The sequence below is a fragment of the Falco naumanni genome, chromosome 5 (genome assembly GCF_017639655.2).
Source record: "Falco naumanni isolate bFalNau1 chromosome 5, bFalNau1.pat, whole genome shotgun sequence".
Taxonomy (NCBI): domain Eukaryota; kingdom Metazoa; phylum Chordata; class Aves; order Falconiformes; family Falconidae; genus Falco; species Falco naumanni.
In genome coordinates, this window is record NC_054058.1 from 20,491,861 (window position 1) to 20,519,418 (window position 27,558).

Genomic DNA, 27,558 nt, shown 5'->3' on the forward strand with positions numbered 1-27,558 from the left:
TTGTTGGTTTGTTTTTTGTTTTTTTCCCTGAATAATTATTATGCTGACAGATTTTGCAGCTCAATATATGACATTCATATAGCAACAAATATATAGCTTGGCCAATGATACATACAGATACATACACTAACTGGAAATGCATCTGTTTTTCCTTTTGGTACCCTCACAACACATACACAACCCCCAAAACAACATTTGAAGCACGGTCATCTTAACATTGCCATATGAGCTGTACGATAAAATAAAGTAACTTACAAGTGTATTTGGAAAGTATTTCCCATTCAGTGTTGCAAACTAATTAAAATAGCTCAAATTCCTGCTACATTCAATCTCTTAAAACATGTGATCTAGTTGACAAGCACGTTTGAATAAAGCCCTTGGAAGGAAATTATACACAGTTATAGTGAGAAATAAATCAGGAAACACTTAATCTCTACCTAAAATCAGGTTGCTATTTAAAATCTTAACTTGAATGCTATAAAAGTTGTATGCTACTTTGCATATGTTGTGGAATACTGAATGCTGGATAAAAAGAAAAAAAAAAAGGTGTTTTTCCAAAGGAGGAGGAAATGCTTCATGTCTAAAGATAAACAGTTGTTAAAATGTATAAGAATTACTCACCAGTCTCCAGGGAAATTCATTCTTTACCAAAAGCTTGACACACAAACAAAAACCACATAGGGATGTGAGGTACAACCCTTTTTACTTGGAAGCTGCTCCCCAATGAGTACTGCACAACCCTGACCCACAGAAAAAGCAATTTAGCTGTAAGGATTGCTAGCCTCGGAGAAAGCCGATACCAGAGTGATGTCACATACTTCTGAAATGTTACTGCAGCTCCAAACTATTGACTCTTCCACCAATAAAATCTCTACCTCCAGATGATGGAAGATAAAACATTTAACAACAGGATCAAGTTTCAACAGGAGCTAACACTAAAGATTTTTAAGAGCATTTCATAGGCTTAGACAAAACATTACAATCGGAAAAAATGAAAAAGAACAGATGCAGGCTGTGTTACCTAGATACACTCTTCAATTTACCTTCAACCTGCAAAATTTTTATTTGTTGCAGCAATATTCATAAAACACTTCCTGAGTTGGAGGGGAAGAGCAAAGACTAGTAGAGACCATACAGCATCTCTATAGCTGAGAAGTTCTTAAACTCCAGATGGTGGCCCTCAGCTGCCTCTTCTGGCCTCCTGCCCCACTATCCTTTCTGTCACCCTGCACACTCTTGTCATAGTCACAGGGAGTACTGGGAAGCACAATGGACTAACCTAAGATCCTCAGAGAGCACTTGCCTAATGGCATGGGAAAACAAAAGACTAGGAAACTAGATGCGAAAAAAAAAAAAAAAAAAAAAAAATCATCACCATAATCCTTGTGTGCTAAGATCATGAGCTTTGATACCGAAATGGATGCATCCAAACTACTAAAGGATGATGTGAATCTATATGTACTATGAGGAATACCACAGAAAGGAAAGGAATGATCATAAAAGAGGTACTGAAAGAAATTACTACACAGGAAAGAAAAATCACAGACTAATGTTCTACTTTAAAAAAGTAAAGCAAAAAGATGAACAGCACGAATGCAGTTTGGAAAATTCACTTTGCAGAAGTAAAAATTAGAGTTGCAGGGACAGATAGCTTCTACAAATCCCAGTATTTAGACTGCAGTACGGACAGAGATATTTCATATTAAACCATAAACATCAAAGATTATCTTCATGAATATTTTCAAATTAACATCACACATCTTTAAATGTGACAGCCCACAGATCTTCAACAGTCCTGAACCAACAACTATGCTAATTTAGAGCTGGTTAGTAATCAACAGGGGCACTGTGTGGGCAAGTACAGCCTTCAGTCAACTAGACTAAGGGCAGTACAAGTCTTGCAGTACAGAAGAGGCCTGAAATTTTTTTGATGTTATAATTAGTGAAATTATCTGTGACCTATAAAGAATCTTGCATCAAAAGGTTCAAAATTCACAAGGTAAATTACTACTTTTTTAAAATGAACCAGCATTAGTAAGATGAGGAATTCTAAGGGAAGGATGAAGGAACAAGCAAGAAAGAATACACAGGCCTTCAAAATAGAGAAATGGCAACTTAAGTTAGGTACTGAAAACATTCTTCTGACAGAAAGAATAAGGACTGGGAAAAAAACCCCAAACTGGTATGCAGTCAGAAAGCAGTTAAAACAGGAGTTAGCTGAGGTGGGGATCAAAACCCAAGTAATATTCTTCCTCGGATATTGGCAGTATCTGTCAATATGAACAGGATCAGCCATGAGAGCCAGGAGGCAGAATGAACTAACAGAAATAAATCCACAGGAACAGGCTGCCATTGGGGCAGGGAAGAAACTGGTTAAAAAGAAGCAGCCAAATGCAAAATCAGGAAGCAATGGATGCACAGAATACTACTTAGAGAATTCAATCTTGTTCAGAGGACTAACCTAAAATTAGTGTTTTCATTGGTAACTAAAAAGAAAGGCATATGTAATGAAGTCTGCTGGTGACAAAGCCATGGGGCATCATCAGACATATGAGCTATATTCATTAAAATATGAGAAACAGACAAGTTTCACACAGAAAGAAATGGATAACCAAGGGGTAAGAAGCAATGATGGTGGAACAAAATTCAGGAGTACAATTGTAAGGTGATATCCCTAACTAACAAAATAGCTGTTAAAAGACAAGAAAGTGAACGGCATCCTATAGGCACACGGATGGTTCTAACCTGAGATCTCTACCTCTGCGTCCTGTGGCTACTTCTATGGTAAAACATGGAGAAAATCTGCACTTCCCACTGACTGCTTTCGCCCCTTTTCTAATGGGTCCATAACCTGAGAAAGGTCGAAAAACAAAAGAGCCAGAATATGATTAAGTAGCACAGCTATGTAAATTATTTATACCATTACTTTAAACCAGAACAAAGAAACAAATAATTTACCAATGTGACCACTCATTCTAAGAGAGATTACAGGAATAAGCCTCACCTGGCCAAGCAGTATGAAGCAGGACTACACTACATAAAGGTGATTCTAAGCTGTGAAAGATAAAACACTAGACAAGGTAAATAATGCTTGAGGCTAGAACAAACAGATGAAGGTTGTCCAAGATATAGAATCTGGAAATAAAAAAAATCGTTAAATGAGGCTGGTCTTGTTAATGGGTGAGATCATACAACTTTTCTGTGTCAGAAGGAGGTTGCCGTCAAAATCCACAAGCACTAACCCTTAAGGCAAGTGACCTATTTTGAAACAATTTCACCTGTCACACTTAATGGCAAAAGTCTGGAGTGCAAAACCTGAGCAGAGGTTTTTCCAAAAAGGTACGGATATGAGACTTGAAGCCAAAAATTAACAGTCCAGGAATCAGCTGGAAAACTGCAGTTTTACCATCAGTCATGTGTTAAGTGATCAATACTGGAGACTACGCTTCCCTTTCTCACCTGCTTGCACGTTTCATGTATAAAATTGACCCACTGCTTGAAATCAAGTTGGCAATCTTTTCCTCCTTTTTTGTTAACAAACAATAGCCTTTATAGAAGTAACTGATCTCCCGTTAGTTCCACAGCATTAATGCCTCTCCTTCTAAGAGCTGTGCTATTTCCAGAAGCATCTAAGTTTCATTAATAGCCTCCATCCCTGATTTCAGAGTTAAGATTTCATAAAGCATCAGCACATGATGTTTGAAGACAAAGACAAGCAGGACCAAGGCAACTGGGAGAGAGAACTATGAGGTTCAAGACATGGTAGCTTACCATCAGGTAAGGACTAATTTTGAATGGATGAAAAACTTAGTATTAAATTACAACTTCCTGCTAATTTCCAGTTTTTGATTTTAGTAAAAAATGAAAATAGTTACTTCAGAACAAAAATCTAACTCCCCACTTCTGAACAGCCTGCAAACCGAGAGAGCACTCAGTGCTGAAGCACGGAATTTTAAACAGTTTAATATCATAAAAATGTAAGATAGCTGAGATTAATCCTGAAAATATGAATCAAAGCAGGACAACTAGTCACAATTTGGCACTGTTGAGCATACTATCCCAGGAAGTTATGGACTGTTGCAGTAAACCTAATTTGTTGTTTTCAAGTAAGAAGAATTTTTTTTTTCTCCCCCCACCCCCCCACCCCCATCAAGCCAATATAAAGACAAAACCTAACTGGGTCAAAGGAGCAGGGGAAAATAAAATTGCTTTGGGCACATATGTACAGATGACCACATCGTAAGCTTACCTGTATTTTACATGGAATTTAAGGTTTTATTTTCATGTTATCACTAAGGTCTTTAAAGATACAGTTCAGGGAATGTGCTTGTGATGACTGCAACAGGCTGTCTTATGGACAGTCTCAGGATAAGCGCTATGCTATATAAAAACCTTAAGCCAAAAAGATTTTCCATATAAATGAGACTCCCACAAAAACATAAGCTGGGCCAAGACCCCTGGTGGTCATCAAGTCCTGCCCCATGCTCAGAGATAATTTCAATACCATATCAGGTTGCAAAGGCTTCTGTCTAGCCGAGTCTTAAAAATCTTCAAGACTGATGATGCCATAGCCCCTCTGTGCTCAAAAGCTTTGTGGTTTGTTTTTTGACTACTACTATTCCTTTTTATTTTCACCTGTTAGAATGTACTTTACTGGAATTTATGAGCACTGCATCTTGCCCTTTCTTTGGGCACTTCTGAGGAGAGTCTGTCTCCTTTATAAAACCCATGCAGGTAATGAAAGACTGCAGTTTAGGCATTTTCCAGGATACTGCTCCTCCACCTGCATGTTTGCCTTTGGTGAACTTCAGAATGTTCCAGTCTGCTCACTTGTCCCGTTTGCCAAGGTCTCTGTGAATGACCGCCCTTCCCTTCGGCATACCAACCTCTCCTCCCAAGGGTGGTGTTATCATGGAACTTGCTGATAGTGCATTCCACCTCACCACCCAACTTGCTGATGAGTGTTAAAATAGTTTCACACCATTATCAACTCTGAGAAAGACTTCTAGTAAACAGTCCCTCATTTAAAACTTCAAACTATTGATTGGTAATCCTTAAGCCTGATGGTGCAATCAGTTTTTCTCCCACCTTTGTAGTCCATTTGTCCAGTTCACACCCCCTCATACGGATATAAGGATACTACATGAAAATACATCAAAAGCCTTGCTAAAAGTAGGTGGCTTCCACTGTTTCCCCCCCCTCACCTGTAGAGATAGTCATAGAAAGTAGTCAGGTTGGTCAAGCAAGATTTTTCCTTAACACACCCATGCTGGCTGTTTCCAATTACCATCCAATCCTTCGTAAGCCTAGAAATAGTTTATATGAGAATTTGCTCCATAACATTCCCAGGGAAAAAAAGTGAAGTTGATCAGTGTTTAGGTTCCCTGGATTCTCTTTCTTACTTTTATTTTGAAAACAGTAATGTTTGCCTTTTTCCAGTCATCATGGTTCTTCACACTGATAAAAAAGTCTCACTGTGACACCTGACAGCTTACTCAGCACCCTCAGATGTTTTTGTTCTTAGAATAAGAGTCCATAGCTGTTTCAAACACCAGTCAGAAAATTACTTTTAACTGAATGTCACTTTAAAAAAGAAATGTGAGGAGGAAGTGGCCTTGAGGCAGCTTGTATCTGTCAAAACAAGAAAGAAGAGGTAGAACAACAAATGACCTCATAGGAAAGACATCACTGGTCCTGGTTGCAAAGAAATCCAGGTTGCTGGTATGCTCCAGGACCTACTGGCTGTCTTCTGGTATTTCAACTATATCCATGGAACTGCGGTAAATCTATGACCAAAAACACCGATGTGTTGCTCTAGCATTTCTTTAAGCTTGCTCTGCTTAGTTTAAGCTCTATATACAATGAACAAAAAAAAATAATAAATTTTGAAGTAGGAATTTTGACTGCTTGCTGTTGGCAGAACAGACAGAACAAATCTTTCGAAAGGGAAAGCCCAGGCTTGGCTTGCAACTGGAATATCTTGTTCTGCCCCAAACAAACAGGTTACAGATATGTAATAGAACCTGCACACCACATGAACATTACCAATCCAGCAACCTTGGCAGGGAAAACAAGGTCTCAACAGCATGTGGGACACTCTTGCTCAATGAATGAGATATATAAACACTGAGAATGAACCCCAAATAAGCTTGGGAATAAACAGTCATCATTTAGAGCTGTTAGTCTTTCTAGAATAACATGTTTAAAGTACCTTACATGCTTACAGCATTTGATTCTATGCATTTAAAATGAAAAGAAACAATGAAAATGAATGTTTCCTCCCTTCCAATGCTTTTAGAGGAAGGAAACTATTTCTAGATTTATTTTTGGAATACCAGGATTAAAGCAAATGTCTGGTTAAAGCAACAGCCATGCACTTATTAATTTAAAAAATTACTTACATTTCTCAACTACAGCATCTTCTATTAAAGCAAAATGCACCCCAATCCAAGTGATGTAGTCACTTAGATTGCACTCTCCTGCTAAGAAGGAGCGTGCCATTGGGCATAGCTGCAACCAATAGTTTCAGAGAATAATTGTATCGCTCTACTTAAGCTGACACCAGCCTCAATCTACTCTTCATACTACTAATAACGTAAAGGGTATTTTCTTTCCTTCATTTTTCTAAAATACGCTTCATGTTTAACCCAATCCAAATTCAGAATGTAACTCTTCAGAAAAAAGCAATCATGAAACCTGATTATCTAGGACTTTTATTCACTGTAAAACAGATTTTCAAGCACGTGCCAGCTGAAGGACCCGCAGTTTCCCACAGCTCAGCACCAAGACCTGAATCTCCCTGAAGCCTGTGACAGCCTACTGCTCCCCCCCGTGGCAAAAAAAAAAATAATCCAGGAGGCCATTAAAAAAAGCATCACTTGCTCATACAGTACTGTTCTTGAAGGTTCTTCAAACTGAAAGCTTCTAGTACTTAGAGGAGATTTTTATTCTACAAAAACCCGAACAAACAGACCAAATCAACATTCATCTTGAACCCATATTTATGCAAAAAAAATAGTTTTAGGAACTGAAAATATGAAGTCATTGATAATGAAAAGAGATTTTAAATTGATCTATAATCCTAAAATTGGCAGTCATTTTCCCAGGTTATAATAAAAACGCAATCTTTAAACACAAAAATACTTTAGATAGTAGTATTAGTAGCAGTCTTCTGTTAAAAAAAAAAGCTCAGAGCTGCTGCCACACAGATATCACTTGCCTACTCTTATCAGTGTTCTGACGTGTCCCTTTTCAGAAGCTTCAGTAAGCTTTTAAAGTGAGCATAGTAAGAACAGTGTTCTCTGAAAGGTGAAACAAATGAGTATTTTAGAAAGTAATTCTGACATTTAGTGTAACTTGAACAGTAAAGGCATATCTAAGACATATCCTCAAACACTTACGTAAGAAGCAATCTTTTATATTCAAAGACTGACTGCAAAGTTACGTTATTTCAAATACTTTTGGCTTATCTTACTGGTACCTTATATGCAATTTACCCTCACCTAACAACCAACTGACCTCTATTTGAAATTTATACGCTGCTTATGAAAAGTGATTTCTAATTTAAGACTCAGAAATCCCAGTTCCCTGAGAAGCCAACAGCCACGGCCAAGCATAAGGGGCACGACCTGCAGTCTAGTTGCTGCTTCAACAGAACTGCAACATTTAGCAACAGTGTAAGAGAGGCAGCCACTAAACATTAACATGTAACATTTCAAACTTTCTGATAGGTGAAATTGACCTGAAATTGACCGAAAAGCTTCCTGCAAAGCCTCATGTGCTACATTGCAGCTAAGCAAACCCTTATTAATAAGCGCCACTGTAGCTCCTTTGCTGTGGCAACCCTCTAACAAATTTGTTTTCTATTTAGTACCAAAAACCTGGAAAGACTGTTGTTTTGGTCAAGATAAGGTATTGTTTGACCTACACACACCCAGGGAAGGCTCAGCGACAAGCCAACAGATGGCACAAACCCAGATAAATCACAGGGAATGACAATGAAGCCAACATCCAATGCAGTGACCAAAGATTTAACTGGAGACTATGATCTGGTTGGATTAATGCCAAGAGATGGCCAGACAGTCTACATGGGTTCAAAAACACAATATGCAGAAGTTGAAATGGGGAACAGAGAGAACAAGAGCCTTCAAGAAAATGACAAAAGTAGGTGGATCAGACCAAGTTTACAGATGACACCAATCTGCAGGTGGGGGCTGCCACCCAGCAGGACCCTGCCAGGCCAAGGGCCCAGTGTCCCTGAACAGGGCGAAGGCAGAGCCGAGCCGCGGGGGGACGAGCCCCGGCAGCCGCCCCGGCTGGGCCCGGCCTGGGGAGCAGCTCTGCCGAGCGGCCCCGGGGCCCGGTGGGCAGCGAGCTGGGCACCAGCCAGGCCTGCCCCGGCAGCAGGGACGGCCAGCGGCCACCCGGGCCGGGCAGCGGGGACACGGCCCGGAGCTCGCGGGGGTGGGGGATTGTCCCCTTGCACTTGTTAGGCCGTGTCTGGAAGACCATGTCCGGTTTTGTTCCCCCTCAAAAGAGAGAGATCGACAAACTGCCACAAGTTCAGCAGAGGGCCACCAAGATGGTCAGGGGCTGCAGCAGCGGTCCTGTGAGGAGATGCTGGGGGTGGCTTAGCCTGGGGAAGAGATGGCACTGGGGGTCCTAACAGCAGCCTGCTCGTACCTACAAGGAGAGGAGAATGAAAGCAAGCACTTCACAATGGAGCATGGGCAGAGGTTGAGAGACAACAGACATGAATGGAAACCAGAGAGGTTCAGACCACACATGAGTAAAAACTTCGTCATGCAGGACAGTCAGGTGGTGGGACAGATTGCCCAGAGAGGCTGTAGAGTCCCCATCCTTGGGGGCTCTCAGGACCACACAGGATAAAATCCCTCCACAGCGTGATCTGAGCTCAAGACTGACCCCACTTGGGGCAGGATGTTGGACAAGTGACAACCTGTGTCACTTTTGAACAGAGTAATCCTGTGATTACTTATCAGTCACCTTCAATAAGCTTAAGGAATGATACAAAATAACCCAAGGGATTTTTTATTTCATGCACTGAATGAGGTGAGGTGAGATACTGAACCCACATTTGAAGGACTAAAACTTTACCACAAGACTTTAAACAGTGTATTTAAGAAAATAAATTATCAAATCTCACTGGTCCAAGCTGAAGCCACTGGAGGCAAGTACAAGTTAAGAAAGTTAACTGAAAAACTAATTCTTAAATTTACCAGAGGTTTTAAGCAATCCAAAAATTCTCTAACACTGATATTGAAAACAACCTACATGCTGCATTTCTTTTAAATATAACATACCTAAGTGTGCAACATTTACACAAATTCAATGTTATCTAATAGATTAGATCATTAGATCCCAAAGGATGTTACAATAAATATGGTTTAAAATGCTTCTAAGGAACTTCTAGGTTGGAGTTCTTTCACTTATTTCCAAGGATTCCTGTACCACCCCTTTACTTCTAACACAGAGAAATAATAACTTCCATTATCTTTGCATACTTTGATGTTTTTGTGTGCTATTAAGTCAAAGTCTTTGGACTGTCATAAAGCAGTTCTAGCCAGCCTTCACATCCCTCATTTATTCTGAGGAACAAAACAATGAATTGACCAACCCATCTAGAAAGAGTATGTTGTGTCAATAAAAACGAATGCTAGCCACATGGAGTAATCGTGTCAAATGCTGGTATTAGCATTACTACAAGCAGCACTGAAGCCAGCAAGGCAAGGTTTACACAAGGATCAGCATCTTTTGTTACATCTACTGACAACACTGGAAATGAGTTACAGGACTACAAAGCAAGACCCATTGCTCAAGCTTGAAGCAAAGGCAGCAATACCCACCAATTCAGGAAAGCTGAAAACCATCATGCTGAGTGGAAATTAGGTATGTTTATCAGACCAGCTGAGAAGAGGACTTCAGAGCCCAGTAGATGGGAGCAAGATTTTTTAATAATATTTTTTTAATTACTGTTATTCCTTTTTTTTCTCCCCCTAAAGGGGAAGGTGTTTAAATGGTGGGATTAGCTGAAGCAGACAAGAAAATTACCTGGTATAAAACCACTGACTTAATGAGTTTTAAGATCTAATAGATTTCTGAATTTCCCATGCTTGCCATTCAAATGCATATTGCAGACTTTCCTTGAGGATTAGGACAATGGCGCAAGAAGCAGCTTTGTAAGAATTTTTCTCCCACTCTCTTTCAATGATTTTGAAAGTGTTCATACTTTCCCAGTGATTGCTTAGCTTCACTGGAACAGTTTCCACAAGTATGTTCCACTGAGGTACCTCAAACAAAATTGCATTAGTTATTTTGATATCTCAAAAATAATCAGGACATCAAATATTCAGTGCTCAAGACTAAGACAGCACATTTTTTTCCAACAATTATACCAAGATCCACATTTTGAACAGCTCAGCTCTGCAGAATAAGTTCTGATGATCCATATCTATTGGCTATGCAAATGAATACTGCCTGTCAGAAAACATGAATTTAACATTTTGACAGAAACAGAATTACTGGTAACCATTTTCAGAGTCACAAAGAATTTGGCACAGTCTGAAAAACCATCTAGTTAAAAGTTATAAGCTTTTTTACTCAATGTTTTTGGATTCTGTTTCTAACATAGATGACATGCTCTACCATTTTCATTTAATCATTTAAACAAAACCATGGAGGTAATAAGAGAAAAAAATACACAGTCTGGGAAGCTGAAGTTCTTTCTGGAACAGAAAGTCTAGTGCTAGAGAAACTACAACATGGTGGGGGTTAATGTAAAGTACTGGCTAAACTTGCATACACACATATGTACACACCCACACGCACTCACACTGCAGTCACTCCAACATCTCTTAGCTTCTATTCACTTGACTGCTGTGTTATTACTCTTTCATGCAGTTCTCAGACTTTGTTCCAGCTTTGCATAGATGCAATAGAGGTTTTCAGAAATTTTATGTGAAAATGGAGGAGGGGACTGCAGTCAGAATCTCTCAACATCACTTCAACACAGTTGTCAGAAGATGACATGTTGCTGCTTTAATAGATGTGTCACTATAACAAAAAAAAAAGAAATTAAATAAATCTAATTCTGTTGAAGTCCCACGCTGTTTAATATATTTAATAGTTCTGTTTAAATAAAATCTACACTGTTCTTACTTGATTTCAACACAGACATGTTAATGAAATAAAACCCCACATCTAGTGGGTCAAATTATCAATCTCAATATATCCTGCAAACAAGAATCATTACAGGACAGAAAAAGGCAAGGATACCTTAGTGATCATGGTCCCAAACTGATGAAGTACGGACCTTAAACTTAGTATGTTACAGGGCAGTGGCATGTTAAGATACCAGAATGGGCTGTGAGTGATCTGGAATTTCTAGATGAGATAATGCAAAGCTGGTAGCTAAAATCTCAAAAACAGTCCAACCTCCTGAACAAAATGTTTCTCTGGGGCTATTTGGCTTTCCTCCCTATGGGGCCAAGTGCAGCTCTGCCCTGACATGCATTTCAGTACCTGAGGTATTTCACTGACAGTTATTCAGGGATCACAACATCAAGTTAATTGCATCAGGGATATGCCCTTTGGCTTTACTTTCTGCTTCATTAAACTTTCTATGCAACCTTGGTTAATTAAACCTCTGTTTCCAGTTCCAATTTGTACTATCATGATATATACTCCTCATCATTAAAGCAACTAAATACAACTGAAATAGTGAGATCCTAATGCTGTAATGGAAGGTTGTGGGGAACGTTCTCAACTTACTCTGATCATTAAGGCTGTCAGAAATCAAACTGAGCCTCAACCTATCAAGTACCAGTCTTAAAAATCAAACTCACTAGGTCTAGAAAACGGTTAAGAAAGGTCTTAACTGCTTTCCAAAGGGCTCAAGTAAGCTATTCAGTAGCTGGTTTTCCTCCTTCTTGACCAATGAAGATCTGTAATGAGCTACATCTTACAGATATTTCTGCAAGATACAGCTTAGGATATAATTTTAAGGACCTGGTGAAATTCCACCAGTCACAATTATTTCCTTTGATTCACACGACCTCCTCTTTCCCTCATCCTCTGTGCAAATCCTGCCTCCCACTAGCATTGCTGTGATCCACTGAGCAGCAGCCAGACTATACCAGACAGGTAACTGAAGCCGCCTCTGCAGGAAACACATTATAGCTACAATCATGCTGTACTTTGAGATACTTTCAAAGGCAGCACTAAAGTACTTATTTTGACAGCCTCAGCATGAGGGCTACTAAAGATATCTGTCTTCTCTTTGCTCATAGAGAAAACAAAAGTACTGGGCAGCGTGGGATGAAACAGATGGCATTACAGAAAATGGCATTGTTTAAGTCATGCCTTTTCATTCTTTGCTAGGGTACAACAACTTTGACACCTTAGGGTATTTTCTCCAGAAGGAAAAAAAAAATTAATACTACTTCTCAGAACAGTGAAAAAACAAATTAAAAAATCTATTTAAGATTTGCCAGGTAAGATACACTGTCTTGCCTCAGACAAATTTCTATTTGGTACAAGTGCTCAAAATTGTACTGATCTCCTGGTTTTTAATGACAGTTCTGAAAATGTTTTCTCATTTCTTCATTCTCAGAACATTTTTCCCTCAAAAACCTCCATCATATGCTGAACACCTCCTTTAATTAAATCATGGGCCACAGTTAATATGGCCTAAAAAAAAAAAAAAAAAAAAAAAGGAAACCTCTGTAAGAAGACTCCATAGCAAATATTGTTCTATCAAAAGCTTGAATGTCATTCCACTAAGTGTTTTTTTCACTTATTTTTTTCACCAAACACCATGTTTTCACTGATTAAAAAGTCTTTATTTAAATGCAAATGACAGATTATCTACCAACATAGTTATATTATGATGCCTATGTAATTCCTTAGAAAAAACCCACACACATTATTATATATAAAGCCAAAAGTTACAATGGAAGCATCTGAAATATAAATGCAGATGGATTTGTGAATAAACTTTAAAATACTGAAATACTATTAGTCATTTCTATACAAATGGGAAACTACAGAACACCGAATCCTTTTGGTGTTTGAAGTTTTGGACAAGAACATAAAACATGAACTGCATACAAGCCCTTTCAAATGTCCTGCAGTATATAAAAATTAACTTTTAATTCAATGGTCATGCTTTGGAAGAATATCAGTTTGTGACTAGCTTACAAACAAGTAAATCACTGTATGGCATGCACCTCCATTAACTTCAGATTAGCTTTAAGATGACACAATTCAATTCTAGTTTTCTTAAAGCCACTGAGATGTTTAAATACCATTCTATTGTCTCCCTACCACAGTATTTAAGTATGCATAAGACCAAATATCCTAAAAATATTTCAAATGTTGAGGTACTCTAGAGCATAAAACAGTATCCCAGGTTCTCTTAAAAAATATGGATGCATGTATACACATAAGGCAAGTGATGTTGTACTGTGCTGAAAACTCAAGGAAAAAATGAAAACTTACATACTATTTTGAGAAACGTTCCTGTATTTCCCCGCCCCCCCCGCCCTTTTTTTGTTTGTTTGGTTTTTATTTTTGCCCTTTTCTCTTCCCTGTGCTTTTTTTGAGGACTGGAAAGTCTGACCCACAAAAAGGACTATTTTACTCTTGGTCGTCTTTTAGGAAATGCAAAGCTACCAGCACTTACTTTATAAAAAATACTTTTCTAAATTTTTATTGATAGATACTCCCACTAAATAGCTATTCATTATTGAATTGCAATGATCTACTGTATTTACAGCTAAAATCTACTAAAATTCATAGCATTTAATTAGACTGTATATAATACCCATTTTATACCTCAGTGCACTGAAAAAGTACAGACAGTTCTCTGCTCATTCAGCAAGGACTTGGCTAACTGTTTACATTTCTACTCTTGGTACAAAAATGCTGAAGATTTTTTAAAAATAATTTACAGCATTCTAGGTTTGCACTTTAATAAACCTGTTTCTCAACTTATACTATATACATATAGAAAGAACTAATAACGCCTTCTTTATTTTTCCATAAAATCTCAGACCTGATGCTGACATTACAGCCAATTATTTTAAATGAGTACTGGTGTGCAGTTTCTTTTTCATTTGGAAAAGTAAATTCAGATCATACTTGTGAAATGTAGTTCCACTCCATAAAAAAAGAAACTAAAAAATGTCATTCTTGTCTTGAAAGTACCAGATTACAGCATGGTGTCTAAAATGGGTCAAGATTTGATGCAGAATGCTGACAAAGTTTTTAGACACAACCTTCAGTCTAAAATTGTGACAGGCTCTCCATCTGGCACATGAACCGAGTAGATGCAATTGTCAGCAGTAGTAAAATCTTTCATTTAGAAGCCAACATGAATGGAAAAAGACTGAGCCTCCTATGTCCAAAAAATTTTAATTGTTCAAAAAATAGTTGGCAGGCAGCTTAAGTGGTGTATATGCAAGACGTTCCTCTTCACCCCACATCCCTAACCTTCACATCCTTTTCTGATTTTTTCCTTAGTCCTGTACAAACTTCTACATGTGAAAAAACCTCAAGCAGTGCAAAATTCGTTTAAACATTATTTCAGCAGTGCTGCTTCCTCAAAATGACTAAAATCACTCATGTTCTTACAGGTATACTGCTTTCCTAGTGAAAAAGCACCACAAGTCAGTAACTTTTTATTCATGTGGAAAACAGAATAAATTTTTTATCTTCTTCAAAAAATAATAGAAGAAGGTGCATTACATGCCTCATATTGCCAGTCACATCAACGGGCACCTCAGAGATCCTTCCAGAGACCTACCCAGAATTTCTGAAAATCTGAAAGGTAGGTCTACACTGCAGAGTGGTAAGAACTTAAACTTTACACTCTGGTATTTTATTGCAAGTTACAATATGTTGATCCCCAATAAAATAAAATCCTAATGATGACTGGCCTGTGTACAATGACTGAATCATATCATTCTTCGAAACAGAATTAAGTATTTTTTCATTTTAATTCTCAATTCAGAGTAATTTAAACACATTCAGGAAAAGCTTGTACAACCAGCAGCCCTTACGCACATTCACGCTCCCTGCACATCTTCTGTGTGTGTGTATATATATATATACACATAAATAAAGAAATCAACAACACCATAAAATTACAGCAAAACAAAAGGTAATATATAGGTGTCAGGCTCTCTAAGATCTCAAATTCATCTAGTTATGTGCAATCACCATTACGATTACAAACACAAGGCAATTTTTTGTGCATGCTACCCATGACAAAATGTGGACTTATATGCTACATAAAATGGGTACAGACAAGAGCAGCACTGCAGGGTAGACAGAATCTTGCCTGTAAAACTTCAATTAACCTTTGTAGCTATAATATAAGAATTCCTCTTTGGAAAACTAACAAGAGTAAGCACTTCAAAGGAAAGGATAAACATTATTCTGAAGATTAAAATAAACAAGGTCAAGGTTGTAAAAATAACTTAATTTGATATATTTAACTTCTGTTTTCCCTGAGACTAACAATTGTTCCCTTATAAAACCTGTAAAATACAACTTTTTATACTTTTAATCGTAAGTTATTTCAAAGGGGTATCTCAGGAAAATCACACCAAGGTCAAAATTTCTTCATCAATCCAAACCAGAAATCTCACATTTTTGCATGCTCACACTGATACGGGAACACTGCCAAAACAGCTAAATGCTACTTGCTTTACACACGTTCACCTTCTACAATTCTGTTCCTCTTTATATTGCCATTCCCATTACCTGCTCTGCAAGTCTTTACCTTTCTCATCTCTTTGTTCCCTTCCTAAAAGGTGTTAAGTTTTCTAGGTTTGCTGTTCATCTGGAAGCTGTCCTATGGCAAATCTGTGCAGCTTTATAGCATTTTCCAGATCTCCAAGACACCCAGCTCACGGCACCTGAAAGCACCACCACTATGAAATGACATATTCTAGTTATAAGAGCAAAAACTTAGTATTAGAAATAACATGCTTTGAAGATAACAAGTCAGAACAGTAATATATTTTGCACGACAGGTTTGCAGTTACCCCTCACTGTCTCTCATCAGTTGTCAGGGCCGTGTGCTAGAACCCTGTTTTGGCAGCCAAAGTGCAGGTTTTCTGATGGGTTATGACAGGCTTTGCCACAGAAAGGCCTCAATTAAATGCATTATCCTCAGACTTTAACAAAAATCTCATCTATTACACCCATTTAGATCATTCCCCCTGAGAACCCTGTGTCAGGGGATCAAGCAAACTACTGCTCAAGTACTCAAGATTCACACACACCACTCTCCATCCTGCCCCCTACCAACTTCGACTGTCAAGGCAATGAAACAGCTTAAGGTTTTATTGATTTTACTCCAAAGAATCAGGTCAGTCGGAATCATAACAGGGGTTATACGTTCAGCAAGAATCTCTTTTATCAGGCACAGTGAATTCACTGACAAGCAGTTTATCCCATTGTAATTCAAATCTTTTATCCAGAGGACTATTTAAAGTACATGTGCACAATCACAACAGGATAAAGAGTACCTGCTTGTAAAAACAAGCAACTCTCCCAATCCAAATAATCTATGTGACTGTATTATAATTAAGAGCTCCAACCTCAATCCAGCAACAAATTGTATTCTAGGAAGTATTTAGTATGTCACAAGTTAAACTTTAAAACACACAAGTTCAACCATGATATTAAATCATCTTTATTCACTGGGAGATAAGTGTAATTAGGAGCCAACTTTTTTCTTGGGGGGGGGGGTGGGGTGGTGTCAGATTTTATCAATTCACTCACTGCTTTTTACAATCCCAGTTTAGATGTTTTAAAAATACATTGTCAACTGAGTTTTTGCTACAAGCTAAATGCATTGCATTAAAGAATTTAAAAGTCATATTTTGCAGATACTTTTGGAGGAAAAAAAATTTTAAACCAAGTGCAAGAACTAAGCTTTGATAATGCTTCACATCATAAATCCTGCCTTCCCACAGTTGAATAAAAGTTAATTAAATGTTAAGCTGTATCAAACATTCACTTTAGCTACTATGAAGACTATAAATTTGTTCAGAAATTCCTATTATATCCAATCTCTATATATGTAAGATCTAAGTTATAAATGATTATGCCTTTTTCTATTTCTTAGCCGGTTAAAGAAGGAAATGCATGTATATCTATCAGCAAAACTAACAGATGACAACAGTTAACTTACCCTGTTTGGCAATTTGTGTTGAAACCAAATACTGTAAATATCCTTCAGCATTGTCTTACATAAATAAAATTATATTTTGCAAGACTACTAAAACTCCCTCTAAAATATGAGATAAACCAACCAACCTAGATTTTAAACCAATTTACTAAGAACAAAGAAAATGAAAAATGACTGAGAAGTGATGGTTGAAGAACTGTTGCTATATTTAGAATAGTTAGCTAATTTGATGTCAGAAGAAAAAAAGATACATACACATTTTTTTGACTTCTGAGCAAAACAGCCTAGCATTCCTTTTAAAAAAGCAACTCTTCTCCAGTAAAGAAATTAATATATACGTACCATAAAGATACCATCATTAGAGAACAGAGACAAGTATGAAGCTGAGTTTTATCTGAGATATCTAAAAGGCATTAGAAAGGAAAGAGATGAATATTGACTCACCAAAAATACTGGTGATCTAACAGCAAGGCTTGTCTCACATCAAGTTTCCAGTTCCAAGAGAAATCATATGTGCACTGATGGAAAGATGACAAAAGGGCATGCTGTGCTCTCCTCTACTTCAGTAGAATGACAGCTCCACTAACAGGGAACAGAGACACACGCTGCAAAATCTAAGAGAGTGGGTACTTGATATGAGCATGCTCAGTATCTAATTTAAAATGGCCTGATGCTTCATCTCAGCATGAGATGGCCTACTTCCAAACAATTTCAGAACTTTAAGTCAAATATAAAATCTTTAACTGGAATACACAAAACTGCCACCAAGCAGTATTGATTTTTTCTTTTTTTTTTTTTTTTTTTTTTTTTTAATCTGCACTGATGCACAGATAATTATTTGCATTACTTCCCCACAAGGCATCCTAAGGCTTAAACACTATCATCATGTAATTACGTTGAAACACATGATGCCACTGTAATAGACTAAAACCGATTTCAGGATAGCATATGATTTGAACACTAAGCAGTACAATTCATAAATCAGACAAAGACAACAAGTCTTTTAAATATTCTCCAAATCAATTTAAAAATTACCCTACCTGGTGACTTCTGGGCAGCATTTTTTTTTTTTCCCCTAGGGTGGAGGAGGCAAGAAGGAGGGCTAGAGAACTGTCTAACTAGTGATCTATGTTCCAAAGCAGTTTACCTGCACTTAAAATCTTTTTATACATAAAGAAATCATTTAGATTCTTAATGAAACAATTTATTTTGATATCAAAAGCCAGGTTATTCACACATGAAAATCCTATGTCAAAGAAAACAGATATTCAAAGCCTTTCCCTTTAGAGATTATCATCTTTTAATTCACCCACAGACACAAGTAGGAGAAATCATCTGGTTTTGTTTTCTCTGTTTCACAGGCCTCTTTCCATATTTATTGTATATTAATCTTTTTTTAAATGAATACGCTACATTCTTCCCCTGTTGTGGGAAGACAAAAGTTATGCCCCAGCATTTTTCATTTTTTAAATGCTTTCCTGCTTCTCATTCAGGCTGAAAGCTAAGCCAGGCAGGCTACTTTACAAATGCTGTGTTTTAAAAGATGCTGTACAAAAAACAGCACAGCCTACTTCCTGGTCCCTACCACAGCTGGACACTAGAAATACTTAATTTGGAATAAACTACCACTGGGAAGGCATGTATCAAATCCTCTACTTCTAGTACAGCAGATAAAGGTTAATAGAATGTTTGTTAAAGCAGCAAGATATTCTTCACTAATGTCTATGAAATTAAAAATGAGGTTTTCATATCTGTGTAAAAATGCTTGTATTTACTACGGGAATCTTCAGCTTCAGCCATAGAGATCTGAAGTCTAAAACTCAACACACTGCAGTCCTATGATTTGAAAATCCACTTTGCATGAAAACAAAATATTTACTAAGGTAATTTTAATATTCATCCTTACCCTCTCCTTTGCCTTTGAACTAACACAAAACAAGTACTTTCACGTTAGAAATTCCTTCCAGGCATAAACACAGAAGATGCACAACAGAGCTATGGCACACTTAAACCTGATTTCATAAACAAACTGAAACATCCCTTTTTATATTTCAGAGATAATACCACACCACTGTAAAAAGAAATTTATTTATAATCACCTAACACTAACTGCATTAATTTGATTTTTTATCACATAATACCTTGGTAGTTAGTTTTCTTACTCCAATACATACAAAAAAGAACCCTTGTTACATGAGCTGTAACAGATTGCAAAATTCAAATTAATTCTACAGTCTACCATTAGGTGATGAAAAGTCTGCTTCTTGATAGGAAATTCAGTCTTTCTTTGCCAGCTAAATAAGTCTTTAAAGAAAAGAGAAATTAGTATGAAATCATATTCCACATTTTTATCTGAGCTTATCTGCTCTCATCACCTAACTTTTCATCATTTCCTGTGTTACAGGAATGCTGTAAAAAAAACCCAAAACTCTCAACTTCTGCAGATTCAGACTGCTGAAATACAAACAACTTTAAAAATGCAAGATGGTGTTAACAGTTGCCTCCTGAGTGAGAAATTTTTTTCATCCAGGCAAGTCCGATCTAGCTTCATTCTCAAAAAAACCCAAACAAACCGTTGAAGAAATATTAATTGTGCAAATCTGTATCTACCTAATCAGTAGTTTGTAGTTTACACATCTAACACATATAGAAGATGAAGGGGGGGAAAAAAAGTCATTAATAAAATCCACTAAAATTGAAGGGAATACTGTTCTCTTGTTTAAGGTTTATTTGCCTTTGCTTCCCAAAATTCCATGAAGTTGAGCAAAATAAGAATTTTATTTGAGCTAGACAAAAATTTACAAGTTCAAGAGGTCTGCTGTGAAATCAGGTTCTTGTGAGTATGTTCTCCCCCAAAAGACAGTGTTTCACGGAAAAAACCCCACCCTCTGCATTTCTTGGACATCTGCCCAACTTAGAGGAGCTTAAGGAAGTTTCAGGACAATTTTTGTTTCTTCTTCTGATGAATCTGTATTTTATGCTCTTAATGACCTACAAATAGTAACTATGATAATGAAATGCAAAAGGGCTATGAATAGCACATAAAAACAAAATACCTTGATTCCAGAATTAATGCAAACTGCTACTTGCAAAGAAGTCTCTCACTGAACTTGAAATGGGTCCTTTACAATGACATAATGTTGAGTTTCAGGAACTATACTTTTGATAAGAAAGGTCTGTAGTAACTGAGTATAAATTTGCCAATCTGCAATCTAATAAACATCTCTTGAAAGAAAAAAAAAATGAAATCAGTATCAAAGTAGGAAAACATACCCTGTACATAGAACTTCCAGAAAATAATTATTCTTCTGAACTTGACAAAGGTGACATCAGATTAAAATTAAACTTCAGACCTGGAAGCTGAAATATTTTTCTAAAGTTTCTGCATTGATATCCAAACCAAAGGCCTGTTGTCATACAGCACACAAACTATGCCAGACTACTACATGTTGCTATAAAGACTGCGTTCAATGAGCCCTCAGGGAGTATTACAGCAATAGGAATAACTTCTGTGAACTCAGCACAAAGTTAGAAGACATGACAGAAAATGTTTAGTGACTGAGGTGGTGGTGTTAGATTTTGGGGTTTTTTTTCCCTTTTAATATATTTATCAAGAAATCAGGTGGTGAATACTTAAGATATCTTGCTCCTTTCTAACAGCTTCGTAGCAACAGTTCACACACAAACACCTTTGATCACCTGTTCTGACAGCAAAGATATCTTATTATTTTAATAAGAATGGTGTTATGCATTATGTTTAGGTTCATTTTAAATACCAATATCAAACTCACAAATATTTCAGAATGAAGTATGTTTCACTTTTAAGCTTACAACTCTCTTTTATATGGATTTTTTTTAAGCTGCAACTGAATCAACTGATGTTTTTAACTAAACATAATAAATTCTTCAGTAAATTATATACATTTAATTTTCACAAGACTTTCTGGCTTCCTAAGAAGATTTTCATAATCATGCATCTTTTACACAAGCTCTTTCAGCTGTCACCGTGGTTTGGCATGATCACACAAACAGCTTCCCTGGATTTGGTCTACTCTAAGTAATAACTCAAATTCCTCTTCCTAATACTAAAACATCTTCCTTTTCCATATAAAGCTCTGTTCCCCAGAAACTCGTAGCAATTTAAAATGTTTGCCACTATGTTTTTATACCTTAACTATCAGCTAACCTATTCAAGTGTAAAGAACATTTTTCCAACAGAACCAAGAAAAAAGTGTGTATCTGGATCTAAACAACCACAAGAGAAAAACTACATACGCAGTTTAAAAGATGAGTTCTTTTGCTTTTATTTATATAATAACTTTTACGGTCTTGTTTCTATTCAGTTTTGCCTGTGCTACATATTTCCAGTGTGCCTACTGTGTAATATTTAAGTCTTCCTATACTACTAAGTATATTTCTCTGTGGTCTTTTTTTTTTTCTCTGATGATTCTTTGCATCTTATTTGAAAATATTGTCTTGGTTTACAGCTTTCCTTTTGATCCCATGTATTGTTTTTGCTTTCTTCAACTTCCCTTTTTTTTTCCTCCCCTGTTAATCCACTTCTCAATGCCTTCAATACTGAAAACAAATTAAATAGATGTTGAATATTACTCATGAATACTAACTTCAAACAATCAGAAACAAAAATAGTTGAGAAAAATGAATACCTAAGTCTTCTGAACTTTCATTAATGCACATCTCATATAGCTAAAGGCACCAGGAACTGATTACCACCAAAATCAGGACTAGGGCATGAAAATCCCATAGAAAGATAGCATTTATTGTCTGTGGTGTTTGTTTTACTTCTGTCAATATGTATGTTTTTCACAGTTTATCTGAGTAGTTAAGACATTCAGAGAAGCAAGTTTCTTACTCCACTGGAGTTTAGTACTCAGCACACCTGCAGCAAATCTAAAAAGAACAGATAGTCTTCAACTATCTTGCAGGGCTTGCATAACCCACCAAAAGGGCATTACTACTACTGACTCAATGAACCTTCTCCAAAGGATGTCCTCTTCACCTCACCTCTTCATTTGAAGGCTTCATGATGGAAGACTTGACAATTACATGACATTGCATGAAAAAGCAAATGAGGAATCAAGGGATCCACAAAAAACATGTACATCAACTGAGATTAGACCTGTATTCTACTCCTTATTAAGTTATTGCAAACCCCTGGTAAGTCTGTCTTTTTATAGTCTTTCACTCTTCATATGCCCACAATTGGATTGAATAGTCAACTGTAAGTTTGTGCACTACCATTTACAGTGTCATTTTCTTTATAAATATGGGTATACTAAATGTTACAGATACAACAGTTTGTGCTCATGCTCTTGAGTAAGTATAATGCTTATATCTGCTGTTCACAGCTTATAAAAAGCAGACTGTGAGTTGGTCTTTAATATATGACCACAGATAATACATCTGGAAAATTATATCAGACAATGTGCCAGAATATATAAAAAACTGCCACTGCTGCCTAGATTGTTACTGTTGTTTTACAAATTTATATATATTACAGGGTACCTGAGACTAAGACCAAATCTGAACCAACCACCTTTCATAACTACAAGCTATGTATGAGCCTATCCTGATGACAAACTCTAGCTACAGAGACCGACAACCCACTACTTATCCTCTGAGTAGAGAGAATTCCCCCTCACCCATTCTTCCTAATAAATTTCCTTTTCCTTTAAAAATACTCAATAGCTTTAGAAACATATTGAAGATTGACAGGAGAACAACAGCCTAACAAAGGAACTGTACTTGGTAAGGCAACTCTTGATTGTTTCTAAAATTCAACTAATTAGTGCCACTCTTTATTTTATGTCTATTTCTAGAATTGCCATTTAAAAAAATCTAGTGATTCCATATATGAATATGTTTACTTCTGCTCAAAACCAACAATCTCAGAGACCCAGTCTGCATACTTACTCTTAATGTCCAATGCAATTGATTTTTTTGCACATTTCTTATACTGCAAAAATCATACAAGATTTTTTTTTTTTAGGGAAACACCACCACAGACCTGGTCAACCGATAACAGATCCTTCAATTCTATTTAGCATCAAAAAAAGCAGCATAAAATATTTTTCAGTTTGGATGTAACACAGAACATGAGTGAAACAACCCATCAAACATGAGTTTCTGTTTAAGAAACACTGAAGCTCAGCAGCACTTTTGTGCTGCAAGCCCTAGAGTTATTTTCAAATCATTATTCAGTAACTGTCACATGGCACGAATCCTTTTTATTAACTGATAAAGCCAGAGTTAGAACTGCTGTGATCCCATCTGGAAAATATCTGAATTATCCTCTCAAACTAACCTATCAGCCAGACAAAGCTCTTTGCAAGGTTCTTAAACTAAATCTGAATCTGTTATGCATGCACTCATTAAGCTTCTTTGTATCAACAGAAGGAATTCTAAAGTAAAAATATCCTTTTGTAGAGTTATTACTTATAAAACAAATACAATCTTTTAATGAATTTAAAATTGACTATTTAGAAAAACATGCTACTCTGACAACTTGCTGTGTACCTGATACAGAATTATAGACACGAGCACTGGCTGAACCAATCCGAAAGAGCACTAAGATCTCTGCCTCCTCTCCCAAGTCTCTTGATATGCAAAAATTAAGGTGATGAATTACCTGCAGTGAAAAACAAGACAAACTCTTCTGCATTACAGAAAATGTAGTGTATTGCAAGGAAAATGTGTATCATTTATTTCAAAATTATTTAAAGCAAAATACAGATCAGCGTCACTAAACAGTAAGGTAAGACAAGTTTAATGAAAGAAAGAAAAAATTTGAAAGTTTTCAAATGGGAAGAAGAATATAAGGCTCAATGAAAACTCACAAGCAGGCAAGTCAAAAAGTAAATACATTGCAGGCTCTGAGGAACCACTTGCAAATGTGTAGAGGGTGAAAAAGGGTGAGGCAGACCCTCTATCTCAAGCCTAGTATAGCTCCTCTTTTAAACTTTAGAATCAGAAAGCTTTTCAACCAAAAAAAGAAATTAAACAAAGAAAAAAAATCAAGATGCCTGATAGAAGGTAAGGTTACTTCAGAAAGTTCAGCTACATCATTCTTCTGTATTTGTTTTCACAGTTGGGGATGCATTTATGGCAGCCTTGTTCACCTAATTGACTCAAGGCTGATTCTCCAATGAATTAAACTATTGGTTGAACAGGGTGAAGCAGCCAGGTAAGTGTTCTCTAACCACAGAGCTTATCTATTGTCCAAGGTATCAAAATTGCCTCATTTCCACAGAACTGGAAGGTCCCTGACCCCATGTCAAGTTTTACAAAGCTTCTAGGGTCAGCTAGAGGACTGCAGGCCAGGTAAGCCTTATGATTTGTACCAGTCAAAACAGCAAGAACTATTCTAAATGACTGAATTAACAGGTATGAAACTGTTGCAGTGAGGAAAAGTCACCACGACTTTTAAAAAGGAAAGCCATACCTCAGAGATCTACCAGATTTATTACCAGTAAATAAACTAACAACAACAAAAAAACCCACAAAAAACCCAAAACAAACAAACAAACAAACAAACCCCACAACAAAACACCACCAAACAAGCAAACAAAAAAACCCAGAAAGAAGCAAACAGGCCTTTCAGCTCACAGAGAACCTGGTTTTCCTAAAAGCATCCAGTAAGGTCACTCGCTAAAGCTGCTCAAAGAAACTAAGCTGCCAGAGGGTAAGAGGGAAGGCTGTCACATAGACAACCCGGTTGTCTGGTTCAACAGGAAGGTTCGACCAGGTAACTAGTTCAAAAGAATGAAAGGATACAAATTAGTAAGACCTGCAAGGGCTTGAGCTCACATATACTCTTCGTCCTGATTTCAAAAAAGGGGATGAATACAGAAGTAAAACTTTACCAGGAAGTATCTTGTACCAAGGATGCTATTCAGGATAACAGCAGCAAGGGCCCAATTGAAGAATTGCAGAGGAACTTTATAAGATCAGGAACACAAGCAGTTAAATAGCAAGGGATATTTAATAGTGGTAACGCAACATAATGGAAACAAACCCCCCCTGTATTTTACATATTCAAAAATGGGCTCTGAGATGACCATTTCTACTACAGAACAAAACGTTTGACCTGGTCATCTCAGAGAATTCACAGAAAATTTTGTGTGTAGATTAATCCTTACACACATACTAAAAAAACCCCACACCACAAGTTCCAAAAAAAATGACAAGAAGAATGACTAAAGGGTGAAGAACACTTTCCACATGTAAGGAACAAAAAGTAGTTTGACAGGCCTCAGACCAAGGGATGCAATAAAGATCCTCTTACCCCTCAGGCTTTTATGGTAAACAATGCATCACTGCACCCACACGAAACACAGGACACACCAAATGAAACTAGATGGTAGCAATGCTGCAGTATGGAGCTCCATTTAGCCGCTAAAACGACTCATGGAGAGAACCCATTGGGTGCAGTTAAATGCAAAGGTATTGCCTCGGCAAGCCACTGAACACAGACTGCGGCTGGCCAGGAATTCCTGTGCAGGTTCTCAAAAAACAAAACAGAAATCCTCATTTCTGGCCATCTCAGTTTCTGGCAAAAACTGTGAAAACTGTAAATATACTCTGTTAGAAACCTTGAAGACAGGATGTATCAAACTACTAGAGATAATTTCTCCTATATTTGACTGCTTTTCTCAGCTACTATAAAGCCCAGTAGGAATGGTACTACAGCATCAATTGATTACAAACCTAGGGTGTTGGGGTTTTTTATTTTTTTCCCCCCAAACTTACAAATTTCTTCAAACAGTTGGTTTTTGGGGTTTGTTTTGTTTTTTGTTTGTTTTTTTCTATTCTCCTGGCTTCCCCAACATCCTTTTCAACAACATAGGGAGTACTCCAACTTGTGGCATACAGTTTGACTTTCACTTCAAATTACACCAGTTTGCCAAATACGAACGTTTTCCTTTGGTGGGCCAGAGCTTACGGACTGTTCCCTATTTCCCTGGAAATTGATGTAGCATGGATTGTGCAAGGGAGAGGAGAGTAATTCTTGAGCCACAGACATTGGAAGATTATTAAACCAGTGAACAGGATAATTAAACCCTGAATGATCCATAGCCAATTTGCAGCTGTGTGTAATTATAATTTTCAATCCAATGCTTGATCTAAGAGCCCTTATTAGGGTGTTCTCACAGGTAGATGCCTAAAAGAGGGATACTATTTAATATACTACGAGAAAAAAATCACAAGCTAGTGTGTAGCCACTTAATTTTATATTCAACTGTAACACCAGATCCAGCACAGTGCAGGATTAGTCGCTAATATCACAAGCTTTCCTTCCGTACAATCTGCCACCAATTCAGCAGAGCCATCCTCACCAAGAGCTCCTACTGTCAGATACCAACCACTTAAAACTGCTGAAAGCAAATCTAATCAAAGTGACAGTTAAAATAACATCAGCACAGATTAAAATCATCATATTACGGCTTTCTCTTTTGTTAAAGTCAATTTAACTGATCTAATGGGCTTTATATTCCTCAATATGAAAAAGCCTACATGCATAAGTAAGAACTAGGGGGAGCAACAGTTTAAATGCTTTTTTAATTGACTTTTGTTTTCAGGCCAACAGCCCAGGGATAAAGTTTCATTATTACTCCCATATTTCAAGTCCTTCAAAAAATATGCAGTATGTACTCAGGATACCATTTAAACAGGATTCAGAGGAAATAAGTGAACACCAAAACCACAAGCAAAATCAACGATTAAATTGGATTTACACAAATAATAAAAATCTTCAGTTTTGAATCCTACAGCGAAATTTTACTTCAGAAAGAAAACATCAAGGATATTTTGAAAGTTATTCCTATTTTCTTAAAATATCCATCTTTAAGGCATACTCACACTGACAAGGGAATAATGTATATTTACAGTATCCTTAAGAAGGTAAGCACTGGAGATCTGACTTCCTATAACTAAAACCTCATTGTCACCCAACACACTTAAAAAAAAATAAAAACAAAGGAAGTTTGAGTGGTAAAGTTTGTGGTATATTACATGCTGAAACCAAATTCAAAAAACCTAATGAGTCCAAAATGGAAAAATAAAAATTAATGAGCAAGGTACCTTGTGTGTGTGGCTTCAATGCAAATCATGCACAACGCAAACCCTACCAGACCACTCCTACATCCCAGCCAGCTTCAAAATTCTTAGGAAATCATCTGCAGACAAACAGAAGCTTAACAATTTTATCACATGAATTCCTCCATCTAACAAAACTTGGCGGTCTGAAGTGCTTAAAAAACAATTTATGTAGAGCTACATAATTGATTTCCATACAATATCCTATGCTGCATGGCAAA

At 37.0% G+C, this 27,558-nt stretch overlaps 1 protein-coding gene across 15 annotated transcripts in view; it reads right to left on the reverse strand.

Moving 5' to 3' along the window:
* The window catches only part of PLEKHA5 (pleckstrin homology domain containing A5), a 170,839-nt gene that overhangs the window by 91,747 nt on the left and 51,534 nt on the right, over positions 1–27,558 (reverse strand). Inside the window, exon 1 of one of the 15 annotated variants that reach the window (XM_040595033.1) lies at positions 17,666–17,744. The exons of the other annotated variants lie outside the window; for them this stretch is intronic. The gene's annotated coding sequence lies outside the window, so the exon portion shown is untranslated. Of the gene's footprint in view, positions 1–17,665; positions 17,745–27,558 lie in introns of those variants that run through there. 15 annotated transcript variants of the gene reach the window in all.